Consider the following 17,098-nt stretch of genomic DNA (forward strand, 5'->3'; position numbering starts at 1 on the left):
ACCGTTTTGAGTGGAATTGTGCACATGATCAGCCTTATATAATTCACCCCCGTGATCAGAAAGAAGTGTTATCTCAGCACGAAGAAGAGCTCCGGCGTTTGGACGAAGTTTGGCAAAAGGAAAAGGAGTTTCATCAAACACAACATCCCGAGAAATATAGATTCGTCCAGTTGAAACTTCTAGGAACTTATAGCCTTTGTGAAGATTACTATAGGCAATAAAGACGCATTGAGTAGAACGAAACTCCAGTTTATGACGATTGTATGGACGTAAGTTGGGATAGCAAGCACACCCAAATATTTTGAGAAAATTGTAGTCGGGTGTTTGATGATATAGACGCTCTAATGGAGTGATATTGCCAATAACTTTGCTAGGAAGACGGTTTATAAGATAGGTGGCAGTGATAAATGCTTCATCCCAATATTTGAGAGGCATAGGTGCATGGGCAAGAAGTGATAAACCAACTTCAACAATGTGACGGTGTTTTCGCTCAGCGGAGCCGTTCTGTTGGTGAGCATGAGGACAAGAAACATGGTGTGCAATGCCTATGCTGCGGAAAAAGGAGTTGAGTTTTTCATACTCCCCTCCCCAGTCACTTTGGACTGTCAAAATTTTCCGATCAAAGTGTTGTTCAACAAGTTTTTGAAACTCTCGAAAAACAGAGAAAACCTCAGACTTGTACTTAAGCAAATAAATCCATGTAAATTTGTTATAATCATCAATGAAACTGACATAGTATTTCTTTCTGCCAAAGGAATCTCTTGCATGTCCCCATACATCACTAAAAATAAGTTCTAAAGGAGCATGAGATATACTACTTGACTTGGGATAAGGTAGTTGGTGACTCTTGGCATATTGGCAAGCTTCACAAACAGACTCACTAGTTGAACTGTGTGACAACAAGAGGTTGCCTTTATTAACTATTTGTTTAACAATGATCGAAGATGGATGTCCTAATCTTTGATGCCACCTTGCCAAATAGGGCTTGATGACGGAGAAAACTTGACGATGCTTGCGACTAAAAGCTCCGGATGTGATGGGGTAGAGACCTCCAATGCATCTACCGTGATGAAGGAGTTCCCTCATTGCCCGATCCTTGATAAAAAAGTAACGAGGGTGAGTTTCAAAGAAGACATTATTGTCATGAGCTAAACGAGACATGGATGCAAGATTTTTATCAGCTTGAGGCACATGAAGAACATCTTTGAGAACTAGATCACGTTTAAGTGTAGGGGAATTAATAAGGGCTTGACCAATGTGTTGAATATCCATACCTCCACCACTTGCGGTGTGAATTTGATCGCCGCTGTGGTACTGTTCACGAAGAGCAAGTTGTTCTAGCTCGCTTGTGACGTGATCTGTGGCACCAGAATCCACGTACCACACCCCCTCCCCTCCTTGTTCGCGCATGGCCGCAGCAACATGCTTAGCATCAGGGACGAAGTTCTCGTCATAGCGATGCCAGTAGTCCATTACCTCATGACCCGGCTTCTTGCAGAGTTGGCAGCGAGGACGTGCTCGGGAAGAAGAAGAAGGAGGGCGGCGGCTATTGTTGTTGTAGAAGCCACCACCCCCGGCCCTATTGTTGTAGTTGCTGCCGCCGCTGCCGCCAGTGTTGGTGTAGCCGGTGCTGCCGTTGTTGTAGTAGTCGGCGTTGCTGCGCCCACGGCCGCCGCTGCGTTGCCCCTGGTGACCGCGCCCACGGCCGCGGCCACGAGAGACGGAGTTGGCAGAAGATTGCCGGATGTTGGCGCCGTGAAGGAGGTTGAGGCGGGCGTCGAAGCTTAGGAGCTGAATGTACAGCTCCTGTACGGTGATTGGTTCCACCCGAGCGGCGAGGGCGGAAACCACAGGATTGTAGTCCATGTCGAGGCCGGCGAGGATTTTGGACACGATCTCCGGATCGGAGAGCGCGGCGGCAGTGCAGGCGACCTCATCTGTGAGACTTTTAATTTTGCCAAGGTATTCTGCCATAGACATGTTACCTTTTTGAAGATTCGTGAGCTCAATGCGCGTATTGATTGCTTGAGCTTGGCTTTGGGCAGCAAACATAGCATGAATCGCAGTCCATACTTCGGCCGGTGTGGCGAGCGTGGCGACCTGGGCGAGGATCTCGTGGGATAGGGATCCCATCAAGAATCCTTGGAGCTGCTGCTGCTGTGCATACCAGAGGGATCGAGCGAAGTTGACTACCTGTTCGTCCTTGCCATCCTTGGTGATGGTGAGCCTGGCCGGCGGTGGCGGGCTCTGCGGGTTGAGGTGGTGTTCCATCTGGGCCCCCTTGATCTGGGGCAGCACAATGGCTTTTCAGAGAAGGAAATTTCCCCTCGTAAGCTTCTCTTGAGGTGGTGATCAAAGCAGGGACGTGTTGGTGGAGGTGGAGGAGGAGGAGGCAAAAGCGGATGATGATGATGTGGTGAGCGTGCCCGTGGTGCTGGCCGTCATGGCGGCGGTGGTGGTGGACATGTTGCTCGGTCGATGCGGTAGCTAGATGCGATATGTTCCTGATCTATAGAGGAAGAGGCTATGTTACCATGTGAGAAGAATTGGGAAGCGTAGAACCCTTCGTCTGGGCCGCATTGTATTATATAGAGAACATGCCGTGGCTTACAAGGGAGAGATCGATCGAGAGAGAGGAGATCGACTAGAGTTCGGTAGAGGAGGTTTAAGAGAGATAGAGATAAGAGAAGATAAGATTACAGAGGTTGAAACCAACTACACCTATCTCTATACAACATATATTCTAACACCTTTCACTTTAATGTCGTGCCCGACTAATATGTGAGATGCCCATGCCCGTGGGCTGCGGATACCGATAGCACTTAGCCGAGACTGCTTTCCCATCAACATTCAACAGTTGGTCGTTTGGCTCCGCAGCATGTTCGACGTGAACTCGGAGGAGGAAGTGAGGCCGAGCCCGACTCCACGCATCAAGCGGCTCTACGTACGGCTTCTTTACTTTGCACGAGTTCTATTGAATGCTTCCTCCTCTCGGAGCCAGCGGGAGGGGGCGAACGGGACCTGAGCCCTTATCGCGTCCAGCCTCTGCCTGCCTGCGCCAAAAAGAGGATTGCCCCTCTTGTCAGTGCCAAAGAGAGGAAAGGGATCAGGCATGGCGGGGTTCTTCTCACGTATCCTGCTCATAAGTTCGTCCCGCGTTTCAGCTTTAGCAGTCACTGGAGCGTGTTTCTGATCCTAAATTTGCAATGGTCGTAGGTGTGAAAGGGCTGGGCTTTGTCCGAGACATTCCCTTAATTATATGTCAGAATAATCATGCCAATGTTCACATACTTTTTCCTATAAATATGAATCAAGGAGATGCTCATAAACTCATTGTCTTCGTCCAGAAAGAAAATCACACATATATACTAATTACGTACCTCATCGATATGGCATGCTACCCGGAGAACAGTGGCAGCAAAGGAGTATCGGGAGCCACCAAGGTGTTGATATGTCTGTGGCTGCTGGCGCTATTTGTCCGGTCATCTGGTAGGGATTAAGACCATCATCGACCCACAAACTGACTAATTTCCTTAAGTTGATTGTTAATTCGTGGGTATGTTTGCTGTTTTTGGTTTTGTAGATGCAGAAGAGGTGGGACTGGAGGTTAACACCAGATATCTGCACCTCTCTTCTCCTCCTCTGGCACTCCCGCGGGCGGCAGGGGAGGAACCCTAGCCGCCGGCCGCCTCTCCACCTCTCTTCTCCTCCTCCTCCTCCCGCCGCCGCCAGAGGGCGCGCCCGGGCGAAGCCCGGCCGGCGTCGGCGGCAGCGGGGCGTCTTCATCGCCTCGTTCGGGAGGGCTGGCGCGGGCCGTTCGACCTGGATCTGGTCACGGCGTTCTCGCGGGGCGCCGCGGCGCGGCCCCTCATCGGCGCAGGATGGCGCGTGGGTGTGCGGGTGGCATGATGGGCTGCTCCTCGGTGGTGCTCGGCTGGTGTGGTGACGGCGGCGGCTCGATCCAGATCCGGTTGGGGCGGTCTGCGGGCGGTGCGGGCTGCGGACGGCTTCCTCCGCCGTGCAGGCGGAGGGGTCGGCGCAGCAGTGGCGGCCTCGGCCTTCCCCTCCTCTTCTTCAGCTCCGGGGGAAGGTGGTGGGATGGGCCGGGGGTCGGGGATGGCTGCCGGCGCCCCAGCCAAAGCTGACCTCGCGGCGGCACGGGCCGCGTTGCAACGCTTTGGGGTCAGCCGACGGCTCGTGGTTCCGGTGGTGCGTGGCCGGCGGTTTGGCGACCCGTGCACGAGGGATGAAGGTCTTCGATCAAATCCGGGTGAAAACCTGCTATTGGCGATTGCCAAGGCCGACGATGGCGACGCTGTCTGCGTCGTTCCCTTTCTGAAGGCATCGTCGTGGAGAAGTTCAAGGCCACTCTCTGCTACCTCCGGAGGAAACCCTAGATCAGTAGATCGGATGACGGCGGCTCTCTGGTGTCGTTTCCCCCCTGGGGGCGTCATTCTTGGAGGTGCACACGGGCTCGAGGGACTAGAGGACGGTGCCTTTGGTGGAGCGGTGCTTCATCTTACACATTGCTGGTGGCGGATCTCGGCGGCGTGGCGCTGTGGAGACTCGGCGTCTGATGCGCGGAGATGGACTCGTGCAGGAGGTGGAAGTTGTCTGGCGTCATGGTGGCGTTGATGGCAGATAGGCCTGGCAAGGTCGGTGCAACAGTACAGCTCTGAAGATGGATTGGTGGCAGGCGGCTGCGGCGGCCTCATACCCGGCAGGGGTCCTGGTTGAGAAGCACGCCGGACTGGTGGGTGCTCATACCAGGCAGGCGTCCTGGGTGGGACCTTAAGTCTTTAGATGTTTAGGTTTGGCTGCGTGGTCTGTTTGGTATTAGGCCCAGACTTTCAGCGCCCCTACATCAACTGGATAGGGATAGCGACAGTTGTTGCTTGTTTTGGTGGCTTTAGACTTATTGTTGTATGACTTTGTACGGTCTTATGTCAATAATTAATAAAATGGCCGTATGCATCGTCCAGATGCAGAGGCCGGGGGTCGTCCTCCTTTTCTAAAAAAAAAGAAGAGGGGGGACTGAAAGGCTGTGAGTTCGGGGGACTGAAAGGCTGTGAGTTCAATGACTGGAGCAAGAAGTGGAAAGGGGTATGCGTGATACGTGGCACTTGCAGCAAGGCCTGCAGAGCCGAGGGCTGGGAAAAAGGCACCTGCTTATACATCAATCACTGCCTCTGCTTCAAGAACTGCTCCCCGTCCCCGGCTACTTGATTCATGTACTCACTATTGTGATGTGAGTGCATATATATATATACTCCCTTAGTTGTCTTACTTCATGTTGTCTTAGTTCAACATGTATGGCTTAAGACAAGAGTAAGTGGTCTTATATATATATAGATGCAGGGCGTACATGCATGCATGCACGCGTTGTGACTACAACTTTTTGCATAATAAATTTGAGGCAGTATTCATCAACTGCAATCTTTTACCCGCTTTTAATTTGCTTGTGATGGTGATTGGCTCTCACTCGCCACTTACCGCTTTGTGGTGACCGGAAAAACCGGAAAACTACACTGGTTTGCGATGTCCATGTACTACACCAATAGTGCAGCCAATCCTTGAGGTTGTATGGTAAGAAACATGAAACGAGATGTGATCATATCCCCCCTATACGTCCAATAGTGAAACATGAAACTGAATCATCTATGGTTGTCTCTAATCGTATGGAGTGTTGGACAGGAATTCATCGTACGTATAGCAAGGTTGTTAATGTAATATGAAACAGGACATGGCAAAGGAATGGATATTTACTGCAGCTTCTATTCATTTCGGCTATGTAATGTACATTCCCATGCATGTTTGGTACAAACCGTCTAATTAAGAACGACATGCAACACATTGGAATATCTCATAATTAACATACAGTGGAATAATAGTGAATTACGACGCGATATAAGCTAGTGGAATAATTCCGAACGGTGATAATACTGAATTACTAAAACAGGAAGAGCACATCATCAATTTTCAATTGCTCATGCACTCAAGAACCAATCAACTCCACAAATAAAAATGCAAAAGAAAACCCAACCCAAACATTACAGGAGAGAGGAGTTGGCGGAGGATGGCACTGGAGAGATGAACAGAAGCACACTGTGATGTTTACGGTTGGCAGTGTTGCTCCTCGAGCGGCGATGCTGCTCTCCATGTGCGGTAATGTTGCTCTAAGAGATGTGCTGGACAAATGATAGGTCCAGCTCTCAATATTTCCTTCATAATTTCCTTTTTTAAAAGCACGACACGGGGTTTCCACTTTCAGTGAGATTTCGATTATACTTTCTATATTTCATTAATTTCAGTGGACACTGAAATATTTATCTTTCGGCCAAAATATTTCAGCCATTTCAGTGGTACATAGGAATTCAAATATATTTTTAAATGTTTTTCAATTTTTGGTTAGATCAAATTGAATATTTTGACCACAATGCAAACCGAATTTACTGAAGTTCACTGAATTTTGGTTGCCGCTGAAATTTTCCTGAAACTGAAGTTGAAAACCTTCACAGAAGTACTACACGCTCCTTTGTGATATTGATACCGGTATGATTAATGCTTCATTGTTGTTCACCCGTGAATATACAAAGAGAAAATAAGTTTGCTACACTTGAGGAAGCTCTTGATCTCCTGAGTTTGGACACATCCATGGAAACCAATACATCAGTTTGAAAAAACAAACAATACATCAAAGTGAGTTGGAAATCCTATCATGTTCATATTTTTCCGAACCATGTAGGAGGGTTGCATGTGATTCCATTAAGAAAGAAGAATGCGTAGAGCGCCAAAGGTATGACCCATGCATCGCCACAGAGGCACGACCCACCTAGACAACACAAACAACCTAGAAACTAGAACATGAAAAGAGTGACACGCGGGGCAACATAGCAAGAAAACATCCACTGTGAGAGCCTGAACTATAGTCGGCACAAACGACCCAAACCAGAGTACCAAGACAAGGACTACAGCTGAGCGCAAGCAACGTAGGGACGAGTCTGCCACCAACCATGAACCAACACCACTTGCACCGCACGGTATGATACCACCAAAAAGCAGCCAGCCGGAAGCAAACGACCATGGCTTCAAACGACTAAATTCAACTCCAAATCACAACTGAGAGGGCGGTTGAAAAGGTTGGTTTCCTCGTGAGTGGATTTTATCCATACTTTTTAGACTATATTTTAGTGCTTAATTAAAATCCCCCGTATCATATTCATCTTGTACTTATTCATGTCCTCAGAGCATCTACAGTCAAACTCCTCAAATCCTTTTTAAGCATCCATGCGGACAGCCCGGTTCTTGCCCGGACAGGAGAGAGAAGGAAAAGAAAACACCCAACCACGATCCTCTCTTTGTTCGGACGTGTCCAGCCAGTCCATAAATCCTCATATATATCCAGCCCAAATATGGGGAGGATATGAAGATGCCGTGGGTTCCAACCGAGCTAGCCCCACATGTAGCGACCCATCTCCCTCACCTCTATCACGTTTTCTTCTCCATCGAGTAGAACCACGCGTCCCTGAGAAGCTCGCGGCAGGGAAGAAAAGCCGTTGGGGCTTGCACACACCAGAGCTGGAGCTCGCTTGTCCATGCGAACTCCTCGAGGGGGGCTTCTACGCATCAGCAGATAATTTTATTCTCTATTCTAGTTTAGTTTAGTTTACGCTCTAGTTTGTAGTTTAGTTAAAACCCCCTTTATTATGGCTTTCTTGGCAACCCATAGAATAAGCTATTTCCAAACTACGATTTGGTGCGAACATAACTGCGTAGATAACAACGTAGTTGCCGGGTTGGTCGTGTCTTCATATATGTCCCTATGAGTTCGACACTGAACTTATCACGAAAGTGCTACAACATTCTATGCTCTTGCGGAACGTCAAGCATTTTCACGCACCGTTACCGGGGAGCACAAAGCTTGACGTTACCTTCCGACTCACACATAGTTTATTTTGTTTGTTGTTATTTTTCTTACCGTTATTGAGATTAAGAAGAAGAAAAATCTACTCATCATGTCTTCTAAGATGACTATACATGATCGCATGAGACTTGCAAGAGAGGAGGTAATAAGGGGAATGTTTACATCCTTGGGGCCGAGACCCGAACAGAGTTATGAAATTAATCTGATTCTACTCAGTAAGCTGCATAGTAAGAAATTCACACGTGATGATACGGAGGATCCGTATAAACATTTGCAGCAATTTGAAGAATAATGTGGAACTTCTAAATTAAAAGCCCTTACTTGTGATGGTATGAGAATTAAGCTTTTCGGTTATTCATTGTCCGCCGAAGCGAAAGATTGGTATTACCTCACCCCACATGTATTTTTGACACTTGGGATAAATTGTCTAGCGCACTATTGACCCGTTTTCACCCGCAAAAGAAGACTTTTGGAACAAGGAGCATGATCGTGAACTTCAACCAAAAACTAGGTGAATGTCGTGTTAAGACTTATCAAAGGTACCACTCTCTACTCAATAATTGTCCTCGCCATAATGTATCATCATAGATGGTGTTAAATTTAGTTTATAGAGGACTAGATGATGAATGTAAAGTAAAATTGGACCTTGCTTCCAGAGGAGCTTTTACGGAGTATACCGATGCTCAAGGTTGGAAATTGTTAGATAAAATAAATTTGGATCATAGAGCTTGGGAATTAGATAAAGGAGGTGATGGAGGAGTAGAACTTGATTATGATTGTATTAAAACTTACTCCAAGTCTGGAAAGGTCGAAAACCTAAGCGAAAAATTTCATCTTGATTCCGACCCTATCTTGCAGATTGTCGAGTATTATACTGAGCATTTGCGGGCACCAAAATAAGGATGGGAGCATTACACCGAGCAAAATGGGAGAACCTCGCCGCTCACCCTCGATACCCGACACCGGCCTCGGCCTCGCGGCTCTCCCTCGACTCCGCCCTCTGCAATCTCAGAAAAGAACTAGAGGGGTGATTCTGTGAGCAGTTTCCCAGAATCTTGATTCTGGAGAATCTTCAGTGAAAAGAACCGGATTTATCTCCTTGTGCACCACAATGTTGCGAGATGCTATGATGAAATGTAGCATGGTTTCAGGTTTTTTTATGAGCATGTGCTCTTTGGTTTATTTCTGCGGCTGCTGATTCAGTTTTGTGCCAAACTGAACGTACATGTTTTTATTGAGTTTCAGTGTTGTGGTCTCATGAAAGGTACGAGATAAAGTATGGAACCTTCGAAACTCCTCTCCAAAAGTTGGGGAAAACAACATCTGAGATCTGTGAAGAAATTGACCTGATAAAGTCTGAAGAAACATCTGGCTCAAGCATTGAGTCATTTTTCTTCTTCGAGTCTTAAACTGTTGTCCAATATTCTTTCTTTGTAAAATCTCGGCCTATGTTTACATTTTAAAGATCTTGTTTTCACGACACTCAACGACTACAGTACTAGTATACTTGTACTTTAAGCTGTGTTTTTTTTGACACATCACGCAACACTATGTCTTGGGACAGACAAATAAATAAATAGTACGTTATGTAATTCGACTTAATTTTACTTCGCCGGAGAAGGGGTCAGTGATGGAGTCGTCGTCTTCCTCGCCGACGCCTCCACAATGTCTTCCGAAGCAGGGGGTTTTCCGCAGCCGCTCTTGCACTCATCCATGGACGCGTAGCAGATCCGGTTCACCAAACAGCAGAAGCAGATCCCATTGTCGCACGCTTTCTCAAACACGCACAACCCGTATGGTACATTGATCTTCTCGCCGCCGCCCATGTCGTCACCGGCGATGGTCCGGCCTATACATGGGAAAAAAGTAGCAGGGGCTTAGAAGTGGAGGAAACAAAAAAAAATATTACCTCCGTCTCAAATTGTCTTAGATTTATTTAGATATAGGTGTATCTTACACTAAAACGTCATTAGATATATCCATATCTGACAAATACTCCGTATAAGACAAGTAATTCGGAACAGAGGGAACAGTAAATTCGTTGCATGCACATATATCCACCACGGGGATTACCTTGAGCAGTGGTGGCAGAGCATGCGAGGTTTAGAGACAGTAGCAGGGCTAGTCCAAGGATGCGAGTCGTCTGGTTGTCCATCCTCTCTCTCTCCCTCTCTCTTGATGGTTGTTGGTCCTCGGTTGGTGAGAAGAATGTGGTGCTGCAAGCTGATTGCTATGAACCTATATAGCTCTATTTGCATACACACACACACACACACACAGATATTTGAAAAGATCAAGCAATAAATATACCCTATAGAGAGAGATTTGGAAGGGGTGCAGGAAAGATCGAGCAATAAAACTGTAGTGATTTAGTGTATTTCCATCGTTAATTACATCAATTTATTTGCACTTATTGAATATCATCTTTGTCCTCTACTTTTCTCTACTCGTAATCTCTACTCCTAATGGACGAATTGGTTGAATAGTCCCCCCCACTTTCAACCGGTTTATTTTCAACCGGTTATTTTTCGTTCTCCCCCGCACCCACGCACGCAGCCAGAAATCAGGCCTAAAAAAACCACTCTATCGATCGCGTGACTCGGAGGCCCGTCAGCTGATCCCCCGACCAAGGAAGGCACGACCCGCTGCCCCTCTCTTCTAGGGTTTCAAGCGGCGGCGACACAGGCGGTGGCGACGGCGGTTGGCCCGCACCACCACTCACGTCCGTCGCCACGGCCACATGCCTCGTCGCGACGACATCGACGCCACCTACGCACCGCACGATGTCGCGCCTCGCTCGCCTTCTTCGACGATGCCCGATGCAGCCAAGCCAGGTGTGCCTCTGCCTTAGCCGACGCAGTCGGCCATGACTAGCAGCAATCCCCAAGCCTGACTCGCCGCTGCCGCCTGCCGCGGCTCCGCCTCCTCCTCTACCGCCAGGGCGCTGTGTGAGGATAGCCGCCGCTTCATCCAAGGACGCTCTTATCAAAGGTATGGCCTCATCGTTCTCCCACCTCGGTGTGGATTCCATCGTAGAAATTGTGGTGCTGGATAGTGGATACTGACCGCCCACTTTCCTGTCTTCGCTTTTCTCCCATCCGAAACCCTAGGCCGGGGCGCTGCTGACGGATGCCGCATCTGAGTCCATGGCGGACCTCTTCCCTTCATCTCTTCTCTATTCGGCCCTGTGAGAGTGAGGACGCACGTGCATTCATGCGTGCTGAAATGAGCGTCTCCAAGTTTGAACAAAAATGGTTATGTTTAACTGGTACTGGCTTTTTGATGGAACCTGCAGCTTGGAACACACTGCTCGAAGGTGACGGGATGCCTGGGGCAACTGCTGATGCCGGAGAGGGTCAGCTGTTCTGAACTGGATTGGGGAGATCAGTTTTTGTCAGCGAGAGGGCTATAAGGAGGGCCATGGCATTGGTCGGGGAGGAGAACACACTGATCAAGATAAGTAAGAGCTTATGTGCCCAACTTTTGTTTTGCAGTATTCAGATTGTTCCATTGTTCGTTTCTGCATGTATTGTACCTGATGACCAGTTTTTGTGTTTCAGAGCAATCATTTGAGGACGTACCTGATGCAGAGGGCGAATCAAGAGAAATGGATGCTCCATTTAGAGGCAAGACTTGCTTTAACCTTTTTCTCTGTATAGACAAGATTGAATGTTGCAACAATAGTCAGAAACGTGGTCTTGCTTTCACCTTTTTCTCTGTAGAGATAATTGTACCAACTGTATCTTCTTGAGGTTGTGCGTTACTGATTCAGTTTTCCATCTTGTGAAATTTAGGTGGAGTGCGTAACAGTACCATGCCCCTCTCTCCTCCAAACTGGATCAGGAAAAGCGGCCTTGCTGGGCAATGATTCAATCCAAAAGGCAAGAGCTCTTTCAGAAGGTAGGAGGTTTAACACCTGTTTACTTTATCTAAACGCTGAAAGTGCTTTCTTACCACTTATTTTGTCCATGGTGGCGTATGTATGGCTGCGAGTAGTTTAGGATCTGTTCATCCCATGTTCTGTTAGAAATTATGTCACTATTCATTAACAACAAGGCATCGTAATATAATATTTGTTGAACCAGCATATTTTCCACAGTTGCCTGGATATTTGTTATACTTACAACTGAAGATATATTTGGATGTGCTTAGCTTGTTGAGCATTTCTATTCCATATTAATATACAATGACTTCAAGTAGTTTTATACTAATTAGGGTCCACCTAATTGATGGCAGTATATTTCTTTAGTTCACCGCTGATTTGTGACCTCCTAATGAACCTGGAGTCTGTATATGCTATACAATAATATATATTTAAAAGCAATATTTTTTTATGTTCTATCTGATGGAATTTATTTTCTGAGACGTTCATTGAATATTTCATAATTTTGATGGCCTCTTGATTCATGTCATTAACAGTTATTTTTCAGTACTTTTCAGAAAGGCAATATCTCTTTTACTGGCCAATGGGGTTCTCTCTTCTAAAATTGGACTAAAATTTCCCAGTGGGTTCTCCAATTTAACTCTTTCTAAAACCTTTAGAAGCTATGAAAGAAAGGGAATAACCTTCCACTTGTCATGTACATCCTCTTAAGGTCTTCTCTCTTCTATGTCAAAGCATCGCAAAATTACACAGTCTATCATTTAGTGTTGGATATTCCAAGGTATAACTTCCTTCTCTACATATATATTCATTTTGTATGTTTTTCTAATTTGTGAGGGTGATTTCTGCCTGTACGTATTAATTGATCCATATATAAAATACCAGCACTCAAATTTTGTCAAAGAGGTTGGCCTGTTAAATGTAGCATTGTGGTGCTCAACAGATTCTATTTACAATTTTAGTGTTCAAGTACAAACAAGTTATACGCATATTTCAAACTCACTGGTGGTGTCAATCTTGATTCACTTTTTTTGGATTCAGCAGCTATATGTTATAGGCATATTCTCACTGTAAAAATGCCCTAAATGTGAGGCCTTGACTTACCTTTTCTTTTTGAAATTATTACTTTGCCATTGTTTCGATGTTACCACCACCACATGGTTGTACTCTTCCACATAAGTTCGACTCTACGTTTAATCTGTAGTAATTTAGTTGACTGATTTTGCATGCTAATAATTCAATAGATGGGCACAACTTTTTTTGGAGGGAAATAGATGGTTACAACTTAACAATGTTGGGTGCATTATGTTCTGTCAAGACTTAATATATGGGGGCTATCGGTCATGCACCTTTTCTTCTTTTGTATTTGGGAGTATTTTGTATATTTTGTGCAATATGATTTGTGAAATATTTTTGGCCAAATATGTTTTTCGCCATCTGCGGATGATTTTGGAAAACATAGGTTGACATTGATATCAATCTATCTAAAGAAAATGATATTGATTCTTCCTCGTGCTCTATTATTAGTGATCCTGTAACAGCTTTCTTATCCATTCATACAAGTCAAAGATGCGCACATTGTTGCTTCCTTGTGCTTTGTTAATATTGATTTTCTAATGGATTTTTATAGATAAATTTATGTGCATGGCACAGATTAACAGTTTGGCCAGGCTTTTGTACTGAGCGATGTCATTTTGAAAAAAAAACTGAATAAACTACAGCCCATCAGACGAGAAAAGGCTGATTCTGCCAATTCAAGTTCGATGTCTGGCTAGGTGTCTTGTGCAGACTTGACATGGGCTATGTTGGACACTAGCAAGTGTTCCCAATCACATCTTAAAGAAATTCAAGTTCGCTGCAGGAAAGGTTTGCTCTTTCAAAATCAATGCACTTGTGAGTACCAAGCTGAATAAGGTTTATTATGCATGCTGAATAAGGTACTGAAATGATCTGAATTTCAAACTCTGTTTTCTTTGCTTGCTTGGTAGTACAGTCTGCAGTACATAACACATCTTCTTGTTTTTTTTTCTGTTATAGTTTCATTTTTCAGAAACTTGTCAGAGGACGAGACGACGGACTTTAGAGAATTTGACTCCCAGTATAGTGATAAATAGAGGGAAAATTAACCTTAAGGTCCTAAGGGCTGCTTTATAAAAGCTTTGTACCAAATTTACTGAATTAGAAATAACAGTTGATACAGCTGGTATGTTAATCTCACAACCCTGACGTTGAACATTTCCTTCTTTTGTCCTGTATATGCACACTTACCTTCCTGCAACTGTATGTACTTCCTCTGTAAGGAAATATAAGAGCGTTTAGAATACTAAAGTAGTGATCTAAATGCTCTTATATCTTTACGAAGGGAGTATTAACTAGCCAATTGCTTTCATTTAATTATCATTATTTTGGAACATGTTGCTCACTTTATATTAAACATTTTAATTAGAATAAGCTATCCAAGGAGGTTTTATTAGGAAAATTTAGTTTATGTGACTTTTTTTATTTGAACAAGCATACGCATCTCCATTTTTTCATTTTAGTTGTTTATTTGTATAGTTGGAACATTAGTTTGGTGTGAGTTTCAGCTACCTGCTTGTTATTGAAACTGCAAGAACTCGCTAGCTTTTGTCAAAAGAAATGGAATGTGATGGAAGTAAACGAAGATAAGGTGTTTTTGTTGATCCTTGTGTCTGATTTTAGGGGGTGTGTGTGTGTGCCTAATCACTGTAAATAGTAAATACTCTACATTTATGACAGCGAAATCCTTGTGAATATGGACAGATGGAGGTGTATGAACGGGCAGTTCTTGCAGTTACTTATTCAGTGGACATATGGTGTAATTATTGTCAGTTTGCGATTTCAACATACAATGACCCAGATGTCATCAGAAGGTAGCAATTGAATATCGGGACTATTCCGATGAAGTTTTTTTAATATATTTTTATAGTGTCTTGACTTTTGTTAACTACCGCATTTTAGGTTGTATGTGTATATATAGGAATACATACATGGCAAGAAGGGATTTTACAATACCTAGGACCTGCACAGGAATGCTTGATGAAATGCTTTATAATATTTTAGCACTGTTTTTCGGCAGTCCTTGTGGTAGGAAAGTGATCCATTCTTCGAAAACTCATCTACTACTACTCACCAAATCACATCGTTCCATATATGGACTAACTGAGAATCTGGGATTTTTCCATCAATCGCACTGCCTTTCCATCCCCTCCATCAACAAGCGATCAATCTTCCACATCGCAAAAAAAAGAAGAGAGTCAATCTTCCAAATCACTTCATTCCATATATGGACTAACTTGGAATCTGGGATTCCATCGATCGCGCTGCCTACATGCCCCTCCAACAAGCGATCAATCTCAGCACAGAAGGCTCTTTGTTTTCTTGACGCTCGTGGCTTTTGTAGCAAATTCTATTTGTTCTTCGCCGCTTTGGGTTGTGGGGCTTACTTCCTAGCCCCGCCTGCTTGTTGTACCACCGCCCACTTTGTGGCTCTAGCGCCAGCGCCAGCCTGGGACATCTCTCTATCCGGGCCGGCATACCGGGATGTTGCAGGGCCGCCGTCACCTCGAGAAGGGGCGAGGAGTCCATCGTATGCCCAGTTGATGTCCCTGGGTACTCACTGTGGCACGAAGAGTCCCTCACCGTTGTCCTCTTCGACCAGGATAACAACGACGGGTCAGCCTGTGCACACTACAAACTGAGGGCGCAGATGTGCCACGCACAAGACACAAGGGTGACAAGGCCAGGAGCGGCAGCAGGCGGCGGTGGAGCACGCAGCAAGGTACGCACAGAAAATGGCCACAAGTGATGTAGTATCATGTATCTTGGTGTCTATTGTTCTTAGCGCTGTTTCGTACTCAAATTTCATCATAGCACGTTCCTCATCTGGTTCAAAGGAAACGTGTATTATGGCACTGTTGAAACATTCCATCGATGTATGTTAGATTGCCCTATACAGAGTAGTTGAACATGTCCATGTGTTTTTCTTGTTTGTTCATTCCTTCAATCTCCTGGATGTGAATCTTATGCTCTCCTACAGGTGGATTTTCTGAAGATCTTGTGATTTTCTAAAGAACATGTCTGCTTGTTCAGGAGGCAAATAACTGAAGCTGAAGGCTCTTTTCTGAATGATGATAAATCTAGGAGAGGATGACGAATTAGTTTGTGCAAATCTCCCACTGATTTGTGTCCTCGAAGTCCTTTCTTGCATGGTTTTTATAATACGAATTAGACATTTCTTGCTTGCAAACAACTTATTGCATCTCTTCTTGTTGCATGAACAACCATATATATACTCCTAGAGCGGCAGAGCTAATGCATCAGGATAGGCAAGCATCATGGCACATTGGTGCAGTGCATCTTGAAGGATAACAACAGTATCTTACGAGAGTGGAACAACGTAATGCGAACACACACTTTATATTCAGTTGTTCATCTTTCCTTGATATTTCATTCATGTCTACATTGCATTGTACCTTGTGGACAGACCTGCCAGATTCAAATCGTGTTTCATTGATGAATGGTTATATAAGTCGTTCATTCAGATAGACATCCGTTTTCATTCTAATTCATAACTTTTCCTGAAGGAGCAGCCTAACCCGTGAATTGTGTTTTTTGATTCAGATTTTCAATCGGCAAAATGATTTGGTGTAATACAAGCTTCCTGGGGAAATCTGGTTTAGCTTTCAGTCCAGCTTTGATGATAAAATAACATCAGCCTACCTCGAACATAACTTTAATAAAGAAATCTTTGCAAGGAATATGTGTGATTTCGGAGGAGCCAAGTTGCAAGGAGCTAATGGGACACGAAATGCTTGTTTTTCTTTGCTCTGATCTTTCAAATTTGTGGATAAAATTTCACCCAACTATAATATGATGTCATCAAATGATACAGAATGCCAATACTACATGTTGTTTTACTACATGCTGTTTTCAGGCTGTGCTGCATCATTTTTTATCAGCCATCATGTTCTTGCAAGAAGTTGTCCAGATAATGGTGGCATGACCAGTGTTTTTTCTTGGCCGAGATTTTCGGAAACTGATCGAAAACCGGCCAATCACTATGTCATATGTCAAATACGGCGAAAACCCAGCGAAAAATTCAAATATCACCGAAAAATCTGAATTTATACGGCTGACATATGTCAAATACAGTTCGTATGCCCTTGTGAACACAAGATAACACTTGGCTAGCCACTTCGACAGGCCAATCACTATGTTAAAAAGAGGCTTAAACATATTATATTGATACACAAAAATTCTGAATTCAAAAT

At 44.8% G+C, this 17,098-nt stretch overlaps 2 long non-coding RNA genes across 4 annotated transcripts; both read left to right on the plus strand.

Annotated features, from left to right (window-relative positions):
- The first annotated feature begins 10,531 nt into the window (after positions 1-10,531).
- Positions 10,532-11,551, plus strand: LOC123186936 (uncharacterized). The gene is made up of 3 exons (XR_006493755.1): positions 10,532-10,915; positions 11,220-11,384; positions 11,485-11,551. It is a non-coding gene; the product is annotated as an uncharacterized lncRNA (long non-coding RNA).
- A 165-nt stretch (positions 11,552-11,716) lies between these two features.
- On the plus strand, positions 11,717-16,229 carry LOC123186935 (uncharacterized). 3 transcript variants are annotated; one of them, XR_006493753.1, is made up of 5 exons: positions 11,717-11,824; positions 12,355-12,588; positions 13,461-13,744; positions 13,845-14,010; positions 14,589-16,229. It is a non-coding gene; the product is annotated as an uncharacterized lncRNA (long non-coding RNA). The 3 variants fall into 3 exon arrangements; XR_006493752.1 differs by having other exon boundaries at positions 12,355-13,744; XR_006493754.1 differs by having other exon boundaries at positions 11,719-11,824; positions 12,365-13,744.
- Positions 16,230-17,098: the final 869 nt, after the last annotated feature.

The sequence above is a fragment of the Triticum aestivum genome, chromosome 2A (assembly GCF_018294505.1).
Source record: "Triticum aestivum cultivar Chinese Spring chromosome 2A, IWGSC CS RefSeq v2.1, whole genome shotgun sequence".
In the NCBI taxonomy this organism is placed as follows: Eukaryota; Viridiplantae; Streptophyta; class Magnoliopsida; order Poales; family Poaceae; genus Triticum; species Triticum aestivum.